The sequence below is a fragment of the Dermacentor albipictus genome, unplaced genomic scaffold, assembly GCF_038994185.2.
Source record: "Dermacentor albipictus isolate Rhodes 1998 colony unplaced genomic scaffold, USDA_Dalb.pri_finalv2 scaffold_57, whole genome shotgun sequence".
In the NCBI taxonomy this organism is placed as follows: Eukaryota; Metazoa; Arthropoda; class Arachnida; order Ixodida; family Ixodidae; genus Dermacentor; species Dermacentor albipictus.
The window spans coordinates 211,863-229,287 of record NW_027225611.1 but is presented as its reverse complement, the minus strand read 5'-3'; positions in this window follow the sequence as shown (position 1 = coordinate 229,287).

The window sequence follows — 17,425 nt, the reverse complement described above, 5'->3', positions numbered from 1 at the left end:
CTCTTGATCTGACCGCCACCACACATGGCTGGAGCCCTGGCATAGCTGGCACACTGAACCGTCCATTCACAATCAAGCCCAGTCCCATGACGTCAGCGACCATGCCTATAAATTCCCAGCCGGATCCTTCCTTCAGTGGGCAAGGTGGCAGCAGTACGAGCATCATGCTTATCCGCTGCCTATTTCTTACGCAGATCGCCTTCCTCGCTTGTTGCCACTTCGAATGTGCTGCGGTCATCTCTCCTGACGTCACAGCTCTCGTGCACTCGCCGCCATCGTCAAGATCCCTGGGTGATTCCGTTGGCAGCTGTACGAACTGTCCTATCTCCCTTCCGGATGACTCTCTTGATCTGACCGCCACCACACGTGGCCGGAGCCCTGGCATTGCTGGCACACTGAACCGTCCATTCACAATCAAGCCAATCTATCAATTTATAGGCATGACGTCAACGATCATGCCTATAATTTTCCAGCCAGATTCTTCCTTCTTCAGTGGGCAAGGTGGCAGCAGTACGAGCATCATGCTTACCCGCTGCCTATTTCTTACGCAGGTATGTTGCTTTCAGAATGCCCGCTGCATTCGCTCTGATGACCGATTCTTACTGCTGATCCCTTGCCCACACCATTCTCGCAGATGCTTTGCTTATATTTCTTTGTACTCGCAGCTCGCTGTTTGTATTAGTAGATTGTTACAGAGTGGTGACGTTGAAAGCAATCCTGGTCCTCGCTCCCCAAAAAATCCGAGCCTTTAGCAAGGTTTTGACCATCAACCATCGGTGTCTGAAATGCTCGCTGAGCTTTTGAACGGACAGAAAAGATTAGCTGAGGATATCGCCGAAATTAAAAACTTTCAACATTGTGTTAATATACGTTTTGAGACTATCGAATCGCGTGTGGCCACTCTGGAGTCCTCGTCACATAAGCCTGCCGTCCCAAGCGGCAGCCTTAACAGTGAACTCTCAAGTCTAAGAAACGAAATTCACAACCTTTCAACTAAAAATGATGAATAACAAAACCGTGCTCGAAGGAACAATTTATTCGTACATGGTCTGCCAGAATCCTCCGATGAAGATAATTAATGCCTGTCCTCGGACATTGCGAAATGGTTTGGGGATAAACTTAAAATGAGCTGTCCTCAAATAGAAAGATGCCATCGTCTTGGAAGGCCTTCATGTGACCGTCCACGACCCGTCATTATGAAACTTCTGAACTATCGGGAGAAAGTTTCGGTATTAAAAAGTGGTCACAAGCTAAAGAAAACCGATTACCGTATTTCGGAAGATTTTTCACTGCGTGTCCGGAATATCCGCAAGAAACTTTGGGAAGTGTCAGAGTTTTAGGAACAACGGGTTCACGGTCCGCATATGGTTTGACCATATATTTATTGATAAAGTTCGCTATAACTGGAACAGCGCTTCTAATACAATAGAGGAAGTACATCGTAATACAGCACATCATGATACACCACAAACAGCGTCGCACCTGCCTCTCCGCCTTGATTCCTTCGTCGCAAAACCAATGACCTCCGTGTATTAAATATTAACGCAAGAAGCCTTCTCAATAAATTTTGCGACTTCACCTCTCTAGTAACTGCTCATTCCCCCATATTATCGGCATTACGGAAACATGGCTACATGATGGCATATTCGACTCCGAAGTTGCGTTAAGTGGATACACGTTGGTAAAAGTTGACAGACCAAATGGTAGAGGCGGAGGTGTCGCCCTCTATATACAGTCCCACCTGAAGTTTTCAGTCCTTGAAACCCCATGTGAAATTGAATTGCTTTTGTGCAAGATTCATTTGGAAAGGTCATCCGCCCTAATTGGAGTGTTTTACCGGCCTCCTGGCTCTTGTGGTGATCAGTTCGCTTTTCTTAGCAAGATTCTGCATCATATGTAATCATCAAATATAATACTTATGGGAGATTTTAATGCACCAGGCATTCACTGGCCCTCTCTCACCATTACCGGCTGTGACGCGTCACTCTCAAGAAAATTATTGCGCGTTTCCCTATCACTTGGTCTTAAACAGATTGTCCACGAGAACACCAGGGAAACGGCTGTCCTAGATTTCGTTTTTCTTGGCTCAAGTCTTTTCGAGAGTGGCTTCCAGTGCTGCGTTACTGACGTGATTTCTTACCACAAAGCCGTACTGTTCTCGGTTTGCTGTATTGTTCCCAAACCACGGATTGAGTACTGCACTTTTCGTGATTTTAGCCGCGCCGATGATGCTGCAATTACCGACACACTTAGGGAATCGTTTGAGAACTTTCATGAATTATCTTTGAACAATGATGTGAGTGTTGCCGTAGGGTTTTTTGAGAATATTGCTGAAACATGTATTAACCAATTTGTTCCCCTGAAAACAAAAAAAAAGAAAATAATAATTCACCGTGGATTACAAAAGGACTACTGCATTTATCGCGTCGTGTTTCGCGATTGCGTAAATCTAAAAGAAATGGTAATCCTGACAAAATTGCAGAGTTCAATGATGCCATGAAGGAACTGCGCCAGAAACTAACATCTGCCAAGGATTTCTACCATGCTGTTACTTTGCCAAAATGAATGAAAACAAACCCTCGTATACTCTGGAAATCGATAATGCCAAGTAACAGCACAACTAACAGTTTAGTTGTTAAGGACGTGGCAGTTTTAGATTCACTCACGATTGCTTCCGCTTTTAACACCTATTTTCATTCCGTGTTCACCCAGGATAACTCTTCACTTCCACCTTTTAGCTGTGACTCATACCCTTCTATTGAAGACGTCGTCTCTAGCTCAGGTGCTCTCAACATGATCCTCCATTTAGATACTAAAAAAAGCTGCGGCCCAGAAGACATACCCAATTCTTTCCTCGTTCGCTGCTCCCTTTGTACAAGCAGATACCTCTCCATTATCTTCCGTAAATCATTATCCACCTCAACTGTTCCCCAATCCTGGAAGCTTGCTACGGTCATTCCGTTATACAAATCCGGTAACTTCTGCAGAACTACAGACCCATTTCATTAACTGCCCACTCCTGCAAGTTACTTGAACATATAATTTTTAAACAAATCACGGAATTTCTTAAAAGCCACAATATCCTATCCAATTACTAACATGGTTTCCGTTGCGGATATAGCACCACTACCCAACTAATTGAATTCACGCACGATATTTGTCAGTCATTAGATTTAGGCGGACAGATTGACGGCATTTTTCTTTCGACCCCGTCTAACACCCAAAACTTCTCTACAAGCTTAACTCCAATCTAAATAACCCTTCTCTGGTTGGTTGGATGCATAGCTTCCTAACCCAGCGTTCTCAGTCTGTGCAATTTAACGGCTCTATTTCCTCTCCTGTCAGTGTTTCATCCGGCGTCCCACGAGGTTCCGTTTTAGGCCCGCTTCTTTTCCTATTATATATTAATGACTTGCCGCATTGCGTGTCCGTTAGTATTCGCCTTTACACTGATGATTGCATCCTCTATCATAGTATTAACACACCAATGGATCATGATTTCCTTAATGACTCCTTTGCAAAATTTTGTAGGTGGGGCAAGGAATGGCAAATGAACATTAATTTCTACAAAACTGTTTCCATGTCCTTCTCCAGACGCCCATCTCTATCACTTTTCACGTACACGTTACATGGTCAAGACTTAAAAAGAGCAACCGAATTTAAATACCTTGGTCTTCATTTCTCCCATGACATGTCATGGTCGAAACACATTGACAACATATGTAACAAAGCTTTTAGACATCTCGGTTACCTCCATCGTTCATTGCGTAAGGCTCCGAAGGATACCAAACTGATGACGTATAAAACACTTATCCGCCCCATTCTTGATTATGGCTGCATCATATGGAATTCTCCTAAAAAATCCGATATAACAAAGTTAGAATCAGTCTAAAAGAAATCAGTGCGTTTCATTTTTCGCAACTATGGCCGAGATTTTTCCCATTCTTCCCATTATACAGCTACAGGTCTTACAGTTCTTTCATCTCGCCGCCGCTTAGAATGCATTAAATTTTTACACACGCTGATTCATTCTGAGCACCTTGATACACTAAATAATTATTTGAACTTTAGTCCACCTTCTATCACTAGGAGTTCTCATAATCTCAACCTTATCCCTTTCTTTTGCCGAACGGAGATGTTCAAGCACAGCTTCTTTCCACTGGCCATTGAACTCTGGAATTCACTGCCTGGAAGCATCCGCTCTTTACCTATGCAAGAATTTTTGAAAGCAATTACATATACTTGATATTCATAATTTTTGTGCCTGTATCTCGTTTTCTCGCTTTCCTTTTTTTCTCACTACCCACTCCTGCAATAGCCTCACCAAGGCTGCAGTATGTATAAATAAATAAATAAATAAATAAATAAATAAATAGATAAATAAATAAATTAATAAACTTGTAATCCGGTTAAAGAACAAGCTTATATGCAAGGTGATGCGGGTTAAAAAAGAGTGGGTTGCCCAAAAAGTATGGTGGTGCAAATCTGTAAAATCATGTTGCCGGCAACCAGAGCGAACAGAAAAAGGCAATAAAACACCGGAAAAAGACAAACTGAAAAAGCACGTGGCGTTGCCTTACACGCATTGATTGTCACATAGAATAAAAGTCCCAGTGCCACGACGTTCAAGTACTGTTCTCCGCTCCGCAATAACTGAAAGGCATGTGCAAGAGGGAGGTCAACACAGGATCCAAAGAAGGAAAAACAAGTGCTACATTCTGCCAGACTAAGCACCTGAGAAAGTACGTGGAATGCGCTAGTTGAGTGGTTTACCAAATCCCACTAGATTGCGGAAAAGTGTACATTGATCAAACCGGACGCTCTCTGAACGAGATGTTAGGGGAGCACAAATATATGTGACAGCATCTGACAGCGCCTAGCAGCTTGGCTGTGCGCTGCAAATAGCGCAAATGCTCTCCGCCACTAGAAAGCACCACAGTCATAGACACATCAAAAACAAAAACTTAGCGAGAAATATGGGAAGCGCTTGCGATAGCATAAGAACAAGAAAAGTGCGTAAGCACTACGTCCATCATGTGTATCGAAGCTGAGGCGGACTTTGCCAGGGCGAACGGGTGCAAGTGAACGATGTTTTTATGGCCCCCCCATCGTCACCTGTCCTCACCTTGTCATATCTTTTTATATGACTAGAGGCATCGGATGGGAGGCGTCATAAATACGCACACTCAATTTAATAAAATAAAATCAGGTCAGAGACATGAAGAAAAAAAAAAGAATAAGGAAACTGCAAGCACATGGTACAAAGCTTCGCGGACGGTGTGCGGGTAAAACACAACACACTCACTCGACGCGCGAAACAAAGTCCACAACGTGGAAATTTACAACATTCGCGAAATAATAAAATACCCGCCAGAAATGAAAAATACACGCGGCAATAAACGCGGCAAACACTACACTAACACAACATGCAAAAATGAACCCGCGATGAATAAGTAAATGGAAGATGAAACGCGATTAAAAGGGCTCCGGCGGAAAGTTCTGAGAGCAGGCTGGAACACGAGGCTTATCTGTGGCGTGATCGTCGAGATCCCGATCTGAAGAAGCGTCGAACTGCTGGTACCTCGCTGCCGAAGATCTCTACGGGCTTGCACCATCTCTCAATCTACCGGCGAAGACTACCGCCTGGGGGTTTCAGCCTGCCGACCACATCTTCAGCTGTATCTCGGTGCCCGACAACGTCGCTCTGTCTTCCAAGCCACTCTCCCCGCTTGCCGAGACCACCTTGTCCCTCGCAGCGCTCTGGCGACCCACGTGACCAACCTGTGCGGCGAAATCGAGAACAACAGGGCGCTTGCTTCCCCACCACCGTGTAAGCGGCGCTGCGGCTACGGCAGCAATGACCGCCATGTCGAGATGGACGTGGGCAAGCACTTTGTGACAGCAATGCACCACAGCACTTCTGGGAGCAAGTACCTGTGAGCAAGCCTACCTATTAACCCTGTAGCAACATGGTCGCGAAGGCAACAACAACCATTAAACAAGCAAAGAAGTAGTGAGAGTGCTCAAGTCACTTGAAGAGCACTTCAATGACATTGCGGCTTATACTGACACGGCCTTTAAAGTGAGGCAGCCGTAGTGACTAGATATCTCACCAGGAGGAGTATTCTGTAAGAATCCACCTATTCGACTGTCTATTTCAGCCGCTGCTGCTTGGCTAGGGCCGCTCGTCTCTTCCTCTCTCATACAGCTGCATCAAATCAGCAGCGGACGAAATGGGCAGTCCACTAGGTGGACTCTTGCAGAATACCGCCCCAGGGCTCTGAAGCCAAGTGTTCAGGCATGCCGTCAGGTCACGGAGATTGCTGAGAACTTTGTGCTCTGAGGCTATGCTAAGATAATGCTGCGGATACACCTGCATGAACTGAAAGCACAAGACACTGAAGGGTAAGGGAGCAAACCATGCACCGGAATCAGCCTCCAATACATTTTGGCTCATCTATTGCAACTACAGTATAGGTTTGCGAGTGGTTTAACGTATCACTTCCGAAATAAATGACTAGGAGTGGCTGCTCTCCCCGCTGCATAGTACGTTGTGTATCACCTCTAACTTTTTAAATGTGTGATCTAAAGGAGCCTGAGAACATTATTGACCATTTAGCATTTACCTTTCCAAAAAGTTATGAGCAAAAATCAGAGGATGATGTGATCTGTAGTTTCATTTCGCAGGCAGGCAGGCGATGAACTTTATTTACGTCCTGCGGAGCGCCTCCGAAACCCCCTTACGAGAGAGGAGCCGCTGCGGCGGCTCCCACGTCATGACAGGCCGCTCCCGGGTCGCGGGGCCTAGCTGAGCGGCGAGATTGGAGCTCTTTAGTGCCTCCTCCCGCTCTTCTTCCGTAGGGAGATGGTCGTGGTCCCATAATGAGGGACAGCACCAGAGCATGTGTTATAATGTCCACAAGGGATCTTCCCAATCCGGACAAACGGGCTCGAAGGAGTCCGCGCACCTGCTCACCCTGGCTAGGCTGGAATAGGACCCGGTCTGCAGAATGCGAAGGGTGGAAGACTGAGGCCTGAAGAGTTTGGCGTGGGGCGGGGAATAGACGCTCCTGTCGAGCTGATAGTGCTTTGTAATCTCGTTGAAGTACGAAAAGAGTCCTTGTGCAGCCCTGCGTCCGCGTCCGCACCTACGAGCGGCGTTTCCCCGGCAAGGCGGGTGAGTATGCGCGCACGGGCGTGGGCCAGCTCATTGGTGTTGGAACGACGGGGGAGACCCGACACCACATGTGGGCCGGGAACCAAGTGATGCCATGAGGGGTGACGCGCCTGCGCAAAGCAGGGTGGCCGCCTCCTTCGAGACCGAACCCATGGCGAAGGCCCTCACCGCCGTCCGAAAGTTCATGTAGACCTGCGGTCTGCTTCTGTCGTTCAAGGCGAGGGCCACCGCGACCTGTTCCGCTAGTGCCGGGGACAAGGCCTGCACCGACGCGACGTTAAGGGCCGATTTACGCTCGAGCCGTCCATCACCGCAAGCTGCACCGCAAGCGGGCGGTGCACCAGTAATAAGTGAACTGACGTCACGAGAGGCGGTCGTGAACTCTCGCCGCCGTGAGGTGACCGCACAAACATGGCTCTGGTTCGAAGTGAACTGGAGCGCGAGGCCTAGGCCGCTAGGCTGCAGTGGCAGTTTGTTTTTGTGTGGTTTATTGGGATCATTTCAAGAGCTATTCAGCACCTGCAAGTCCATTCGTCAAGCGCAGCAAGCCGGTGCACCCTTCCTGACCTCTTCAGTACGTGCGATCGCCATAGGAAACAGACGGATGTGTGTTGTGTTTACACGAGGGTCGGAAAAAATGTAGCCGCCAATTTCCTGTCCTTTAGACATTTTTTTGCGTGTGCAACAGACGCAAAGGTTACCCCCCCCCCCCCATTGCATACGCATGCATTCTAAACATGACACATGTTCGGTACGCGCCAAAATGAAAACATTGCGATCGGCCACCTCAGCGTATGGTGTTCGTAGGTTTTGTGCGCGTGCGCTCCATCGATACGAAGACTATTTTGTGCAGTGCTGGTGTGTGTCTATGAAGTGATCATACGATGTGCAGCCATGAGTTTCATTTCGTGTCATTGCAGTCATTCGTAATCTGCTGTTTGTGTCTTCGTGTCAGCTGTCTTGCGTGCTGCGATGCACATTGGTGACCGCGAACACGCACAAAGCGTTCGAGGGCCAAGGGTCTTACTTTTACGAAGTCTAAGTGTACTATGATGTGTACGTACAATGTGTTACAGTGTTGCAATGCGTATAAGTGTTCGTTTTATGCAATATGCAAATAGTCTGACATGAACCATGCATAAGCGTTCCGGGTGAGTTTTGGTTCCGGCCCTTTCAGCCATTTTGGCCATTTCGTTCACGTATCTTGTGTGTTTTTCAGAAGTTATTTCTGCGCTATGAAGGTGTTTATAATCGGTGAGGGCAATATAGGGAACAGCTTAAAAGTTACATGCGTACATGCAGGCTGTAATGAAATGTGGACGCGCTTATGCATTATTCTCATGAACGAAAATTTCGGGCACTCTTCATTTTCGTCATGTGGACATTGGTGTGAAAAGCAGACATTCTGAGGCGTATTTCTCGATTAAGCATAGCATACAGTTTAATTTTGAGGGATGTGAGCGCCTTGTATGTGCAAGAAATTCAGTTGCTTATTTTTAGTGTCTGAGTACACACTGTTTGTGCTAACAGCAGTGGCACGCCATGATGAGCATATAATGTGTGAAAACTAGATATTTCTGTTTCATTCTGGACAAATTTACATTTTTTGATTAAAATCCATATGCACGGAACAAATTATGAAAACGACAAAACAGCTGGTATGGTCAATCTATGATTCGAGGATTGTAGCAGTAGAACTTTAGGAACACGGACACAGATGGAATGACTAGACGAGGACGCAGGTGCACTGTCAACTGATTTCTTAATTTAAATTCCCACTCTTATTTATTTCGTGGCCACATCTCTTCTCTTATCTGTCTGAGGCTGTCTCAAAAAGATTACTTCCTTTCTTATCAAGGTGACTGATGGTGTGGTTAGACATTGCGCTCCTGATTTACATGCCTCAAGAATCTCCCGAGTTAGCCCTATTGTTGTTGCTTTTCAGGACTTGCACTTCAAGAAACTTGAGGGTGGATGTGCTTACTTGGCTATCTTGTCCCTTCTTTTTAATTTCGAAACGTTTGCAGTGCAAGGTCAGGTTGCTGCCAGGGGTCCCTGAAAGTGATGACGCATGCTATCTTGTTCGATCATTACCGCATCTTCCTGTTTGCCCTATGTATTGTTTTCCACAGGACAGGGGGATGGTGTACACGACTCCTATAACGCAATCGCAGTATGTGCTCTGGTGCGTGATCTCACATTGTGGTTCCTTTTTTTCCTGGTTCACTCGTGCTCACATGCTTTTTCCTTTGTTTGGTGCTGAGCACACTACTCCGACGCCGTCTCTTTTACCAATTTTCAGTTGAGTTCAGTTCAGTTTATTGTCCCTCTGGGGGTATTACATAAGGGGTGGGTTAAACATAACTTCCACATCTGGTACACTTCATTAGTTATATTCAAAGTGATCAATCAAACGCTGTAGGAATAAAGACAAGTAAGTGATGCTAACATTGTCAGCAGGAAGGCCGTTCCAGTCTTAAGCTGCTCGACGAATCAACGAGGCGGAAAAATCAGTGGTTCGGGCATGCGGGCGTGCGGCTTGCTGCGGATCACTGGTGCGGTGAGAGATGCGTGCCGCAGGAACAATGTATGGCGCATGATGAAGGGTACTGAAAAAGAACTTGTGATAGAGCTCAATCTTGATGAGATTGTGGGTCACTCCACGCACATATGGAATTTTGCACACTTATCTTTTCCATCCGCAATTTCAGGTCTGCTTTCGCTTTCTTGTTTTCTTTTATTCTTCTCTACGAGGCCTTCAGCTATGCTGCCTAGCATTGACACGGGGTACCCTGTATTTTCAGCCTACAGTACAGCCGCTGAAAAATGCGTTCAGTTTGATGCTGGCATGATTTCTTTAGTGCTCAACTAAACGCTGCACTCGTTATTGCTCTTTTTATAGTCTTGGAATAGCTTAACATGAAGGGAATAATTGGTTTCTGTGCTCTGGGCTCGTACCTCTAGCATAGATGTTACGGTTGGAATTCGAGTAAAATGTCGAGGAACTGTAGAGAACTGTGGTTCCGACGCTCATAAGTGAAGTTCAGCTGTGGGCACGTTGACCAAAGGACACCAGTACGGTGTCCTTAAGTTGTTGGTAATCGGTTGTTTCTCTGTTTGGCACAGAATCAAGAAGCCGACCACGTATCGATAGATCCGTGTGACGTGGCGTTCCTTGATGGATCCTTAAATTTTTTTGTCGCATTCTGCCAAGCACAAGTCACTCAGGATCGGTGATATTTTTGATCCAATGCAGAGTCCTCTTTTTTGGACAAACAAGGCACCATCATGTACAGTGGTAGCGGCAGCGAGGTAGGGGCTCAACAGCTCCAAGGTTTCCACAGACATTGCTACCGAGTTTTGAAAATGAATGGCTCCTTGCTCCTTGATGGTCTTTCTCATTACATTCATCAAATCCGTGTGCGATAATGAATAATCCCTGTCTTCGATGTCAATCGAGAGCCCGTACCGGTAAATCATCCATTTCGTACATTCTTAACTCAGAGGGCAGTTCTTCAGAGTTGCTAATTATGAGCGGATCTTGTACCCTAACTTGGGCAAGTTGCCTGAAAAGGTGTGCTGCAAGCAGCGATTGCCACATGTCTGCTTCCGATAAAGTGGCGCGGGAAGGAGCACCAATTTTATAGCAGTTTGCAGTCAAGAACACTTACAGCATGCTGGTTTTTGCTGCTTTAACCTTGTTGCACAGCTGGATATCATTACTTATTTCTCCTAGAAGCGTCTTGACCTTTCTTTTAGTGTTCTTTAGGTCTTTATTTTATACCTTGCGGAAGTTCTTGTTGATTGCGTCTAATGCTCTTGCATTGTAACTGCTGGCATCAAATACTACAAATCCGCCTTCTTTGTCTGAAAGGCAGAATCTGAAATTTTCTTTTTTTCCATTCCTTTCAGTTCTAACGAAACTGCGCACAAGTTGTTTGCGTTCTTTGGAACGAGCAAGTGTATCAGCTCCTACAGCCACAAATCTGGTAGCGTCTTCTTCGTTCTCTCTTGCTGCGGCTTGTGTGACAATGGCTAGCTTCCCTGCTGCGTCTAGTCTCGAGGAAAGGGCAAATTTTGGACCGAGCTTCAATAATTCTTTAGATGGTTGTGAGAGCTGCACCTGTCCTACTGCGACCGCTGGTGTGTTACTTATCTTCTCGTACTCTTTTTGACCTTGTATTGTTGACTTCAAAATTGGCAGGAACCACTTATTACACATGCGTTCAATGCTACAACTGGTGCTGGCAAAGTGAACACGATTGTATTTACATTTCCCAACTAGGTCAAGGCTAGTTGGGATCGATGCAAATTATTATTATTTACAATCATAACGGCAGTACGACAAAGTATAAATGAATCATACATACATAAATATTCGTGTTTAAACACAAGGCAGGGTACGTGTAATAGCTACAACAAGGAATATGTATGTATTGACTATGCAATACAAATGAAAAAGAATAACAGATGTGTACACCAGCGAAATGAAAACCCTATGCAGGTAATAGTATTGAGTGATAATGGGATTTCAGTGATATTGAAAAAAAGTTTGCTTGTTTTACTTCCAATGGTAAGCTGTTCCATAGGAGTGCTCCAGTGTTGCTTAACCTTCTCTTTCCATATACGTTGTGCATTTTGGGCATGAGAAACTTTCCTTAAGTGCGCGGCGCGTATTGCTTCTGGAATGCAAACAATTAGATAAACTCAAAGGCAGTTAGTGGTTATGCTATTATGAGCATGCAGTGCAGTTTTAAAATTCAGTAATACATTGAAAGGTAGTATGTTTGAACTTTGAAACAGCGGAATTTATTTAGCATTGTAATGCGAAACAGTCACAAATCGCAAGTCACTTTTCTGAAGCAGTACAATAGCTACTACATATGAAACGTACGTTTTACCCTAGATGCAATACAGTAGGATAGATGGCTATGGAATATGTTAAAGTAGATTGCTCTCAGAGTGGTAGCGTCGAAGTAATAACGGCATTTGTACAGCATAAAACAAGCCTTGCTTAACTTTCTACACAGCAATGCAATGTGAGGCTCCCAATGAAGACGCTCATCTAGTGTGACACCCAAGTGTTGAATTGAACTCACCCGCTCAAGTATATTGTGGTTTACAGAAAGTGAATGACATTCCCATAGATGTGCCTTCTATGAAGAACTTAAGAGAATATATTTAGTTTTCTTGGTATGCAGAGTTAGCTTATTTGACGCGAACCACTGGTTAACACTTCCAAGTTTATTATTAGCCACTTGAAATATTTTGTCTAAGGAGTCTAGCGCACAAAGTAAAACAGTGTCGTCTGCATACATCACAGCAGAAAAGTTTTCTAAGGCATCAGCAAGATCGTTTACAAATAAATAAATAAAATATTGGCCGCAGTACTGAGCCTTGTGGGACCCCTGTAACAATGTCAGAAACTTCGGATTTGATATTTGCAATGGCAACTAGTTGTTTTTTGTTATTGAGATTGCTACGGAAAAATTGAAGAGTTAGACCTCGAAAACCATAGCATTCTAACTTATTTAGCAACCCGCCGTGGTTGCTCAGTGGCTATGGTGTTGGGCTGCTGAGCACGAGGTCGCGGGATCGAATCCCGGCCACGGCGGCCGCATTTCGATGGGGGCGAAATGCGAAAACACCCGTGTGCTTAGATTTAGGTGCACGTTAAAGAACCCCAGGTGGTCAAAATTTCCGGAGTCCTCCACTACGGCGTGCCTCATAATCAGAAAGTGGTTTTGGCACGTAAAACCCCAAATATTATTATTATTAACTTATTTAGCAGTATGTCATGATCTACAGTGTCAAATGCTTTTCCCACATCCAGAAATATTCCTAGGACGCTTTTGTTGTTGTTCAAGGGAGAATTTATGTAATCAGACAAAGCTAATATGCTGTGTTTGTCGATCTTTTAGCTCTGAAACTAAGTTGGCAATAAGGCAAAATGGATTCACGTTCAAGAAATGAAGTGATTTATTGGGCGATACGTTTTTCAAAGACGGTGTTTAAGAAACTTAAGACAGATATAGGATGGTAGTTTTCTAACAAATTATGGTCCCCATTTTTGTAAATTGGAATAACCTTAGCGATCTTCAATAAGTCTGGAAAGGTTGCAGTATAGAACGAGAAACTGAATATTTTTTCTAATGGCTTGCACATTATATCAATACAATGCTTTAAGGCCACTGGATATTCCATCGTGACCACTAGAATGTTTGAATGGCATGCCGTTAACTACGGACACTATCTCTCCGCTGTAATGTCCTGATGGATATTTGTAATGTCCTGATGGTAATGCTGATGGATATTTCATGTTGGTCAACCAACAGAGAGAATGGCGGTCACTTATAACTTCCCAGTTGACAAAGGCAACAGGAATCCCTGTAGCAACTACAGAAATTTGTGTCGCGACTGCAGAAATTTCTGACGCTAAGATAGAAATTCTGAAGTCGCAACAGAAACGTTCTGTCGCGAAGACCAAGTTCTCAAGTCGTGACAACAGCTTTCTATCGTGACAGCGATGCTGACGTTACGACAGAAATTCTGTCGTCGCAACAGAAAGCTTCTGTCGCGACGACGAAGAGCCCTGAAGTCCCAAGAGAAACGCTCTGTCGCGACAACAAGAATTATGAAGTCGCAACGACAGCTGTCAGTCATGACAGTGACTCTGACATTACGACAGCAATCCTGACATCGCAACAGAAACATTCGGTCGCCACGGCCAAGAGTTTATGAAGTCCCAACAACAACTCTCTATCGCAACAGCGATACTGACGTCGCAACAAGAAATCTTTCTCGGGACTACGCATTTTCTGCCGTGGCGTTAGAAATGTGCCACTTTCTGTCGCAGCGACATAAGTTCTGATGCTGCGACAGAAGCGCTTTCCGTCGCGACAGTTTAAAATTGCATGTCAGTTTCGTATCGGTGGTGTACACTGTAGTTTTCTCTTGCGCGGTATTGAATCGTGCTTCTCTGAAGCTGGCAATACTGATAGCACCGACACCGGTGTTAAAGTCGACGTGGCACATCGTTATAATTGTGCCGTGGCGACGAGGCACCAGGAACGCCCTGCCTGCCTCCTCACTATCGGCCGCTGATTAAAATCATACCATCTGCGGGAATGGCTGCATATTCATTTTGTTGTATTTGGTAAGGTGTGGCACACAGGCCTGTAAACTTACATGTGCCGTTAGACTGACACATTAGTTAATTTCCCAGAAATATTGCATAAGATTTTGCATAGCGAAAAAGAAGTTTTGGGTTGCTCCACAAAGTTGCGTGAAAAGCTGTCTCGCTCGGGTGCTCATTATTCTGGTACAGCGCTGCCATGAGAAGCCAGTATGCTGTCAGAATGAACAATCATCCACGAATGTTTAAGTAGCCATATTGCATTGAACACACAAATTATATGCGCGCTCAAACGTGTACAGAGTGAGAGACAGCTGTTGAAATTAGCAGTAACAGCCCGAACAATGTCCCCGGTCACCGTTTTCTATTTCTGATTTTCTTATTTAATATGGCTATCGTACAGCAAAATTGATGTTCTAGCACTCCACGATGTACCTTTCGATGGTAACAACACTGTTACTCTTCTAGAGATACGGTGGAGTGAAAGCGTATCTTCGCTCTTCAAATGCAAACGTAAACATCAATGCAGACAGAGATTCTTACTGTTGACATAGCCAAAATGTACACATAGAGCCATGTTCGGCGTGGTGCAGGGAATTAAAAAACAATTGGCGTGGTGCAGTGGTAAGATGCTGGGCTCGGGATCCCGAGGTCCCAAGTTAGAATCCCGGTGGGGAAGTTTTTTTTACTTTTATATTTTTCTTTTTTCTTCTGACAAATTTCCATAGCCTTAAAGAGTTGTCTGTCAATTTTAATGAAATATTGATCAAGAACTACAGAACTTTCGACTACAGGGCGTCGCACTACAGACAACAGAACGTCAGACAACAGAGCGACCGACTAAAGAACGACAGAAACAGTGTCGTAAAATACGACAGACTGAAATTTCCTGTTGTATTTTTCAAGTGGGTTGAAATGGGCGGCCGTATATGTACGGGCGGAACTTGGACTGCCCATACTGCAGCCAAGCATTCCTTCGTTGTGGGGGAGTAGTTCGACTCGGCACGTGACAGTCTACTCGCGTAAGCACTGACTCGCTGTGCGCCATCTTGCCGCTGAACAAGGACGGCGCCTAGACCCACGTTGCTGGTGTCGGTGTGGATCATTGTCGGCGCATCCTCGTCAAAGTGGGCAAGAACAGGCGGAGTTTGTAATGGTGCTGCAACTCGTTAAATGCCGCCTTCTCCTCCTCGCCCCACACAAACGTGACACCTTCTGTGGTTAGGCAGGTGAGCGCTGAGGCGATGTGCGCAAAGCCCGCAATATATCGCCAATAGTACGTGCCAAGGCCCAGACAGCGTCTGACTGCCTTCTTATCCGTAGGCCTTGAAAACTTTGCGACGGCTGCGATTTTCTCACGATCACGTCTGGCACCTGTGTGACTTACAACGTGCCCCAAAAACTGTCGTTCTTCATAGCCTAAGTGGCATTTTTCAGGTTTTAAGGCAAGCCAAGCGGACCGTATGGCTTGAAGAACTGACCGTAGCCGTCTGAGATATTCATCAAATGTGGTAGAATAAACAATCACATCATCTAGGTACACTAAGCAAGTCCTCAACTTAAGGTGTGAGAGACCAGTATCTATAATCCTTTGCAACGTGACTGGGGCGGAGCACAAACCAAGAGGGAGAACTTGAATTGATACAGCCCATCAGGCGTAACAGATGCAGTCTCTTCGTGATACCGCTCGTGTACCTCTATTTGCCAGTATCCACTTTTTGAGTACATCGATGAGAAGTAACGTGCATGCCGTAGGCTGTGAAGGGAATCGTCGATGCGTGGTAAGGGATATACATCTTTTTTCTTAACCCGATCGAGCTTGCGATAACCAAAACAAAACCGCAGGCTACCATTCTTCTTCCTAACGAGTACCACGGGTGATGCCCAAGGGCTTTTTGACGGCTGGATGACATCGTCTTCTAGCATTTTCTTTCCTTGCTGCTGTATTGCTTCAAGCTCTTTCTCAGCTACGTGATACGGATGCTGTCGGATGGGTATTGCTGTTCCTCCGTGATGATGCGGTGCTTCGTCAGTGGCGTTTGGCGCACCCGGGACGTTGAAGAGAAGCAGTCCTTAAAATAATCAAGCAGTTCTCTGAGCCTTTGTTTCTGTTGCGGCGCGAAACCTGGGTCTACGTCGACGACAGGTGCAGGTGGCATCGTATCAGTGGTTGATTCCTCTTTTACAACAAAGCAGTGTTGGACGTGGTCAATTTCATCAAAGTATGCCACAGCGGTGCCTTTACTGATGTGCCGGCGTTCATTGGCAAAATTTGTCAGTAGTACCTTTGTGCTGCCACCGATCATGCTGACGATATCCCGAGCGATGGCAACACCTTCATGGAACAAAAGTGCAGTTCGTTGTTTGGCGAGACCGTGCTTGTCAAACTGTTCTCCGCAACTGATGGAGACAAGACTGCATGATAGTTCTGGTATGCAGACGTCGTTGTCGGCAATACGTAACGATGTACGTTGGCACTCTTTGTCGTGGCTCGTTTCTCTACTAGTTGACAAGGTTATCTCGCCATCCCGTATGTTAAGCACGGTGCCGTACTCCCGCAAGAAGTCCATTCCAAGGATGAGTGATCTGCAGCACTCTTTTAAAATCATAAAAGTGGTGACAAAAGCTGTATTTCCTATCTGGAGCCGTGCCGCAAATTTTCCTGTAGGTATCATTACCTGGCCCGCGGAATTTCAAATATAAGTGTCCGTCCATTTCATTTTTACTTTCTTAAGCCGGTCTGCCAACTTTTCATTCATTATCGAAAAGTTTGCTCCAATATCAACTACAGGTGTCATGTCGGGACCATCAATCGTTAAGAGTAGTTCGGCACTCACAACTTCTTCGGCGTTCCGTTTCTCCGGGTTGCTCTGCTCATTTATCTGTAATAATGGGGGATGTTCGGCGGCTCAACAACTTGCAACCGTCCCCCCGGAGGTCGGTGATATCAGTTTGCCCACCGTAGGTTTGGAGAGCGGCCTCTTACCACGTCGGCGAAACTGCGACGGCTCGGCGAAGAATAATGTAACGGAGACAGCGAGTGCAACCGAAGATTAGCTGAGCTGCCTCGTTCCCGAGTCACACTGTCGTCGAAGCGTGGATGTCTCTCTGGA